We start from the raw sequence: 8,964 nt of genomic DNA on the forward strand, positions 1-8,964 counted from the left end.
CGTACAAAGACACACACATGAAAACCAAATATGCACTTACAATGAAATCAATGAACAATGAAGTGTTAATAAAACACAAAGTAAAATTAAAAAATACAGCGAAGATGTGGTCGGGATCGCAGAGCTGCTCAATGCGAGGGAGACAAATTGATGACAATTATTTAACACAATTAATTATTTCGCATTTCTTGAAGTAAAAAAAATCAGCAAATCAACAGTGAAACCACCGTTTTCACTTCCCATTTAGATCACAAGCCAAACATAATGTGCAAAATAGTTAGTCTTTTTCGATTACATTATTTGACAGTTCTGCGTTGTGCTTTTAGTTTTTTTCTGTTTCTATGATGTTTTGTGCTAGGTTTTGATTTGCTTGTGTTGTCTTCCTTTTTGTTTATTTGTATTTTAAAATGCCTTTTTTAACAGTGAGGGCAGGGGACTACAGATGAGAAATAGCCTTTTGGCTAATTCTGGCTTTTTTAACCCATGGGAAATCACGTGTTTTATTAATTTGCACTGTCCCCTTTCATAAATAAACCAAATTGTATTAAATTCAATGCACAGACCTATGTGATTGTGCAAAGATTGTTTTCAGTTTCAATAAAAAAATTGTCACACAAAGTTATTATTTTTTCAAATATGTCTTACAGGATGGGCGCTCCAGAGCTGAAATGAAGACCAGGGACTGTCCATACCCTGGTAATCCTTTTTCACACGGTCAGAAAGGCTGTAAGAGAGTTTATTTATTGATGGAAATGGATGTTCATTTATTTATGGAAAGTGTTTTGGAGCAACGAATGCCACAGAGTCGCATAGCTGTGAAAAAAAAAAAGAGATCATGTTTTTCATGTCATGCATTAAAATAATCTTGTCAAATATTTATTGGCATCAATCTTTAGTCTAATTGCTGAATTTCTCTGTGAGTGTGTGTGTGTGTGTTTTTGTGTGTGCGCGTGTGTGTGTGTGTAAATTCCAATGATGGAAGAAGTATTCACATCCTTTACTTGAGTAAAATAACTGTTGAAATACTCATATATGCTATATATATGTATATGTACAGTTTATATATATATACATATATGTATATATATATGTATATTAAAAGTATTAAAATATTAGAAACTGGAAATAATCAAAACAGTTCAGTCAACTAAGTGTTTAACAGTCTAATCATTTCAACTGGACTTGTAGGCCGTTATACTGTTGGATAGTTTCATTTAAAATAAAACATATTTTATAAATTCAATGGGTTTTATGTGCAGAAATCTTCATTTGTAAAGTAACTAAAGCTGTCACATGAATGTAGTGGAGTAAAAAGGACAATATTTCGCTCTGAAATGTAACGGAGTAGAAGTAGAAAGCGGCATGAAAAGAAAAGACTCAAGTACAGTACAAGTACCTCAACATTTTACTTTAGTACAGTACTGGAGTAAATGTACTTAGTTACATTCCACCCCTGGTAAAATCAGAAAACACTCATCAAGTTAACTTGATGCTTCTTGTGACTCACAGCTCAAAAACCCTGGGACTCATCCGAGAGGAATCCGGGGGACTTCTACCACAGGATGGAGACCTTGTTGTTGCCTTGGCGCAGAGCCGCTGAGAACGTGGATGCATTCTGAAACATACCGGGGAGCTACCTGCACGCTAATCACGCTTCGCCAGACCTTCCTCCACAGCGCTGTGAAGGAGGGTCTGGATGGTCCAAACAGCATTCTGGGATTGGAGAAAAACATACTCTGGTTTATTGGCATTTCTTAAAAACCAATCACAATCATCTTGGGTGGTGCTAAGCGACGGATAGAGCCACGGCGCCTCTGCTAAATCGCCTCTGGAAGGAACTTGTTTTGGTGGAACGTGTGTACGTTGAAAGTAGTTTGAGTCGTCAACAGGAAACTCAGATTGGACAGTCTAGCTAGCTGTCTGGATTTACATTGTCCTCTTGGACAATTTAGAAATCTGGTTTTAAACCTGCAAACTTCTACTTGTAAGTGCTTTACATAATTATATTTTCCTTTTTACTTTTGATACTGTACTCTAATACATTTCTGAATGTCGAACTTTTATCAGAGTATTGTGAGTGTGCGTACGTGTCTTTGTGTGTGTTTAAAATCCAGTGGTTGAAGAAGTACTCACATCCTTTAATTGAGCAAAAGTACTTTTAAAATACTATGTTACAAGAAGAGTACTGCATTGAAAATTTTACTTTAGTAAAGGTATATAAGTATCATGAGGAAAATGTAGTTAGAGTTTCAAAACTACAGTTCAGTTTAATCAGTGTGTGTGTGTGTGTGTGTGTGTGTGAGATAATCTGAATAACTGTGTCGTCATTTGTCCGCAGGTGTGAAGTAACTAAATACATTTACTGAAGTACTAATGACCATGATTCTTTACTTTAGAAATTTGACTTTGGCATAAATTGTACCCTGTTACTTGTTCTGAAAGCTGCAGCATTGGGTACTTTGCAAGAGTAGATTTTATTTTTTGGGGCTATTTTATATCACGACATAATGTTACATCTCTTCATAATGTTTAATGTAATGTAAAACTCTTTCTGGATATCATGTCACAAGTTTCTCTCAATCATGTCAGCTGATAGTGAAGCAAAAGAAAAAAAAATCTCAATTCCCCACCAAAATTTGGGAATCAGTGTTGTTGTTTTATCTGTCCCTCGAGGGGGGTAGGTGTCATTCTTCACTATGAGTATTTTAAGATTTATATTTAAGTACATTTCCTGACAAGAATAACATTTTTAATGCAGGAATTAATTGTTTTATACAACATGTTTCTATTGAGTTTACTTTAATCTGAGGATTTAACTCTTCCACATACAAACTGAATAACTTGTAACTCATATCTTCCACCGGATATGAGTCACCATTGTTGGTCACACTTGTCGGGACTTTTCCACACTTAATAATTATTAATTTCCTGAATGGACGCTTTTAAATATCTTAACGGGTCAACCGTCTGTGTTCACATCAACAGCAGAGGTTTTTTTTTCCACTTCATGAGGTCGTTCTGAGTTGAAAACATTTGCGGCAGCTTATTCATCCCGACAATAAACTTTGGCGTTTCCTTGTCCCCGGCGAGACGCACGCGACCCACAGTTGACTCCCCGGCTGAGTCACCGGGCTGCTGGGCCTATTCCTGTTCCTATTAGGAGGATTTGAAAAAGGATTCTGCCCCAAGCGCAGTTAACCCTCTGAAGTCTAAGGGCATTTTCACACATCTTCTTAATTTCATAAATTAATAGTGGCTGCCAAGTTAGTTAGCTTGCTTATTATTGCTTATATTGCTTATTATGTTATTTATGTAAATACTGTATCATAATATACCTTTAACTATGTAAATATCCACACTCCTTATATTTCTTTATTTCTTTATTTATATTTCTTATATTTCTAATATCTGAGCAATTGTAACACAGAGTTTCCCTTTGGGGATCAATAAAGTTTTTCTGATTCTGATTCTGATTCTGATTATTAAACAGCTTTGATGTTACTTACTGCAGTTCCACAACTACACATATCCTATACAAGTACAATTTGATAGATACATCTGATAGATAAAATATAGGCCCACAGGTGTGCTTATTTGGCGGGGGTTTATGGGTCCTCCCTCAAGAAAATTGCACGTTTTTAAATAAAATAAAAAATGCAATTTCACATAATTGTGGACCGGTATTATCACGACATCTGTGTCCAAAACATTGGAAAAGCTCAAAGACCGAACTGGGGCGGGGGGGACCCACTACAATCATTAGATCTGAGACAAGTCATTTAGTTTTGATGCTAACATTTTAAACTTGATGTGCTTTAGTCCTGCCCAAAAACATCTCGTTTGCTGCACCTAAACCTTATAATGGCAGAGAAAAACCCTGCAAATTTAAAAAAGTAACTATCTACAAGTTCCAAGTTTGATTCTACATGAATTTATTAATTTTGATGAATTTGTTTCCCTCAAAGTACATTCACACATCGCACATTCAGTCTACAAGAAGCATACCTCTTTAAAAAGAAACAGGTTTTTAAATGACCTGTATGCACTTTATTTGTCACGTATTACTTTGTAAGTGTAAGTTTTCTAAGATGTATCATTTTGTATGTTTTATGTAACACTATTTGTGATTTTTTTCCTTTTTTTTATCGATTTATTTTACATTAAACACAACAACAATCATGAGATCTGAGAAAAGTTATTCAGTTAGTGTTGATGCTCACATTGATTTAACATTTATTCAGTGCCTAAAATGGCTTGGGTGCCTTCTAGTGAAAAGGACAACCTTGATTTATCTGGGGCGATTGGGAGTCGATGCAAACTGAAGTTTTCCTCTCTTTTTAAAAAGAAATAACAAATAAAAATGCATACAAGCAACTCTGTAAATGAGGACGTTTCAGAAACCACTTGAGCCCGTCTGTCATTGCCATGTCAGACTTCAGATATTTGGCTGTGTGCATTACTAGCGGTCGTCTCTCAGACACATTCCTCACGAAGCCAGCACTTCCACAAATGACTATGATTTCCTCTTGGCTGCTGAAAGCACTTGATCCGCACAATCCAAGAAATATAATGTTTGCCTTTTCTGTGCATCTCTTTACTGTTCTAAAATGCTTGCATATGTTTTCTCTGTCAACTGAAGTGTGAGTCACTTAGTTTAAGAGCAAAAACAAATAGGGAACGGAACAAATACGAGTTGACTCACACAGGAGTGACTAACACATCTGGAATACACCTTTAGGAGATAGGAACAGCTTTGATCCTCTAACTTTTAAATGAAATTATCCTCAAAACTGTATATGTGTGTGTGTGTGTGTGTGTGTGTGCTGCCCTGGCCTGCCGTGTCCCTGGTGTGTGTGCTTGGGTGTGTGTGTGTGTGTGTGTGTGTTTGGTGTGTGTGTGTGTGTGGTGTTTTGTGTGTGTGTGTGTGTGTGTTGTGCCTGCCTGCCCGTGTCCCTGTGTGTGTGTGTGTTTGTGTGTCTGTGAGTGTGTGTGTTTGTGTGCTTGGGTGTGTGTGTGTGTGTGTGTGTGTGTGTGTTGCCTGCCCGTGTCCCTGAGTGGTGTGTGTGTGTGTGTGTGTGTGTGTGTGTGTGTGTGTGTGTGTGTGTGTGTGTATCACAGAGAAATCAGTTAGCATCCATCTCTTTCATAACTCCAGTGACACCTACTGGCTCTTGTTTTAGTTGTCAGACTTCTTCTGATGTAACGAGACACTAAACTCACAATTTGAGTAACAATTTTAAGGTCATGACACGATATTCTCATGATTTGATTAACAGGTGAGCTGCAGCCATATGCCCAACAAATATTCCTTTATTTATTTAAACTGGGCAAAACAACACTTGTCCTCTTATCAAAAGTGCAACTGAAAATGTATGTTTTATCTTAAATAACAAAAACATTACAAATAGACTGTTCCAAATCAAAATAACTAAATAAGTAGAAGCAGCTGCAGTGACATCTGAAGTCAAACAAGTGAAATCTAGAGACGATTATACCCTAGCCCATTTAAAAATGACATCATGATTCATTGTTTTATCTCAACTTGTTGTAATTTTCACACATTCATTTCCATTTTTAACCGATTCTCGATGCCTCGTTACATCCCTCACTTTACTCTTTACTCTCTACTTTTAAAAACACTCTTTACTGGGATGGCAATTTTTATAAAGTCCAAATGCTGAGTTTTAGCTGATTGGTCAAACACAGACACAGCGGCTGCTTCAACTTGTGTACCGCTTCATTCCTAAAATAAGGACAACTAGGACAGTCATATACATATACATATATTGTACATATACTGTGTATGTACGTGTATATACAGTATGTAGGAGTACACTATCATAGGGCTGCATGATATGACCTAAAATCTAAATCATGATTAATTGCACATTTTACTTCGATAACAATAAATGAGCAATAATCAATCATGTTGTTCTAAATCTAAATCATCTTTTTCCAAACCAAACTGTTTCCAGACGACGGACACTGAGTTCTTTTGCGGAACAAGTTGCTCAGTCGACTCGGACTCTGTGCTTGAGTTATCCTCCATTTTGCTTTCCATGCGGCTTACTGGTCCAGGCGAAGTCACGTGACTACTCACACGGTACAATAATTTTAAGGAGAAAGTAGGCCTATCAACAGGAATAAATTATCAAAATGATTGTCATGGGAACAATATATAATAACAGCTTCAGAATTTCGATGACGGTAAATTTCTGATGAATCGTGAAATGTAGTGTTTCCGCTATAAGTTACAGGTAACCAGGTACAGTACGTGTCCGGTTAGATTTACATTATTTAGGAATACATCTACACATTCCGGCGCGAAACAAACCTATGGGGGTGTAGTAACACATGTGTAACGAGTCGACTGTTCTCTGGGATGTTTTCATGCTAACTGAACGTGTCTCCAGCTTGAAACAAGCTAGCGCAAACCGCGGATTAGTTTATAACGCTAGTCTTCGAGGTCCTGGTAGATTATAAATAAATCGCTATATATCACTAAAAAAGCTCAAAACACTTCCATGGTAGCATAATGAGGGTCGCTACATGTAAACCAAAGCATTGAGAACTTTGTCAGTGCAGTTACAGTTTATTAAAAAAGATTTTTAAGTTTATAAAGGCAGTACCATTCGGGAGTACAGGCAGGCGCCATCTTGGAAAAACAGTCATGACCAGTCAAACCACAAACGCCGTGCTTGAGCCATGTTACTGGTTACTGGTTACATGTAGTGGTTATACGTAGGGACCCTCATTATGCTACCGTGGAAGAGTGGTGGTATTTTGAGCTTTGTTGGTGGAATAAAACAGCGATTTATTTTTACTCCACCAGTGCCCCAAAGACTGGCATTAGAAGCTACTCAGCGGTTTGCGCTAGCTTGTTTCAAGCTAGAGACACATTAGCTTAGCATGAAAACACATCAGAGAATGATCGACTCAGTACACATGTGTTATTAAACCCTAGGTTAATTTTCAGTTGTCCTTTAACCTCATAAAAGAATCCATATTCAAATGGAAAAAGATAAAATTCAGAATCAGAATCAGAAACGATGTATTGCCAGGTTAACATTTACTTCGAATGTGCTTTGGTTTGGTGCATAGACTGTATATATATAAACATATTTAAACATTAATATAAAATAAACAAACAATAAATACAGAAACAAATAACACATAATATACATATAACTCAATAACATTAAGAAAGAGTCCAGCTGCATCCTACTTTTAGGAAATGTAAGCAGCCTCTCACATGAAACAGAAAGCCTCCGCCTGCAGCTTTATGTCTCCTCCCTCTTTTCACTTTGGAAGGTGAAAAACACAGCCTGCCAAGATCCTTTTTCTCAACCTTGAAAATTCAAAAAGGATCATGAATAAATAAAAGCTGTGTTTGGTTGGAGTGGTTGTGAATGCAGCCTCCTGCGGTTGTGATAATGAAATAACTGTCAAGCACAAAGCCTACAGGACCCGGTACAGATGAATTATCCCACACTTAGGACTCATTTTGCACAATGGATGTCATCCAGCGAGCACAAAGAAATCTTTCATTATGTATTTTCTGAAGGTTTTCAGACAAAAGGTTCAGGTCATGTGAGGGATTACTGTAAAATGAATCTGACACCGTATATGACCAGAACGTCTCGCTTTAGTGTTATTTTGAGCGTATTATTCATGCATTTCACAGCCGGTGACCAAGTGTTCATGGAAAAGGTGTTTCACACCAATTCAAATGCCAGATTTGTCTGGTACTTCTGCAGCTTTTACCAGCAGAACAGACCAGAAGCTCAATTACAGGGAGCAAGTATGAATGGAAGGGAATGGGCATGTTCACGAAGATAAAGATTAGAACAAATGTAAAACAAAGATGTATAGCAGCGAAAAGAGTAAACATGTTGAATCTTTTAGATGAGGAACTAAAAATGTGTTGCACGCTACAACGATGCATGTAAAGAAGAAAAAATACTAAAAGGTAGGATGATTAATGTTAAAAGTTAGGCATGGATGTTAATATGTATATGAATGGGAATGTATTTTGTTTTGTTTATTTTTTGCTCCTGCACATATGTGTGGTAAAATCTATATGAAATACAGAAATTAATCATAATTCCTTTTATAAGATTACAAATATTCTGAGGAACCTAAGAACAACATAAGAATAAAAGAAAAGGTAAGGGGAAGGCATAATGAGCAAATGCTTTAACCTACACCTTTATTAAGATAGGGGGATTTTATTTGTTTTTTATCATTTTGTTATATTTATGTGAATGATTATGTTATTATGATTATGAAATTATGAATTATTTTGACTAATAGTTAAGATCAGACAGTGGGTGGATCTCTGTTTTGAAACCATAAAAAAAAATCAAATGCTTTAAAATTAAATAAAACACCCCAAAAATTCAATGAAAGTGATTATTAATTTTACCTGAAGAATGTTGTAGGGAATCATCCATGTTGTTTTTCGGGCAATTTGGTTGAAAGAAATCCATATTTCTGACATAAAACACTTTGAAACGGGTCAATGTGATCCTTGGACGACACAAGGGTTAATATTTATTATTTATTCATTATTCTCATCCTCTATTCCAGACCTGTTCATACTGTTCATACTGTATAATAACATAATACTATCTATTCCAGCATCCCTTGCACTATGCTTCTCATTTTAAATAATAACTATCACAACTTACTCATGAATACTTTGCACTCCTCATTGCACTCATTGCACTATTGCCTCTATATTGTTTCTGTTTAGAATGTGAATGTATCAGTGTGTGTATTTTGTATTTTTTGTTTTGTGGTTTGTTTTGTATGAGTAAGCGCATTGTGAGCAATGATGATCCAAAGAAAAATTCCTGGTATGTGTCCTCATACCTGGCAAATAAAGCTGATTCTGATTCTGATTCTGAGGATGGGGCATCCTGGTTGCTCACCTGGTTAAGCGTGCGCCCCATGTTCAAAGGC

General features: G+C 36.5%; 1 long non-coding RNA gene across 1 annotated transcript in view; it reads left to right on the forward strand.

The window, feature by feature from the left end:
* Nucleotides 1–335: 335 nt before the first annotated feature.
* The window catches only part of LOC116690258 (uncharacterized), a 13,585-nt gene continuing 4,956 nt past the window's right edge, over nt 336–8,964 (forward strand). The window contains exons 1-2 of the long non-coding RNA XR_004332215.1: nt 336–541; nt 7,799–7,801. This is a non-coding gene — a long non-coding RNA (uncharacterized LOC116690258). The remainder of the gene's footprint in view (nt 542–7,798; nt 7,802–8,964) is intronic.

Source organism: Etheostoma spectabile, chromosome 5, assembly GCF_008692095.1.
Source record: "Etheostoma spectabile isolate EspeVRDwgs_2016 chromosome 5, UIUC_Espe_1.0, whole genome shotgun sequence".
NCBI classification, from domain to species: domain Eukaryota; kingdom Metazoa; phylum Chordata; class Actinopteri; order Perciformes; family Percidae; genus Etheostoma; species Etheostoma spectabile.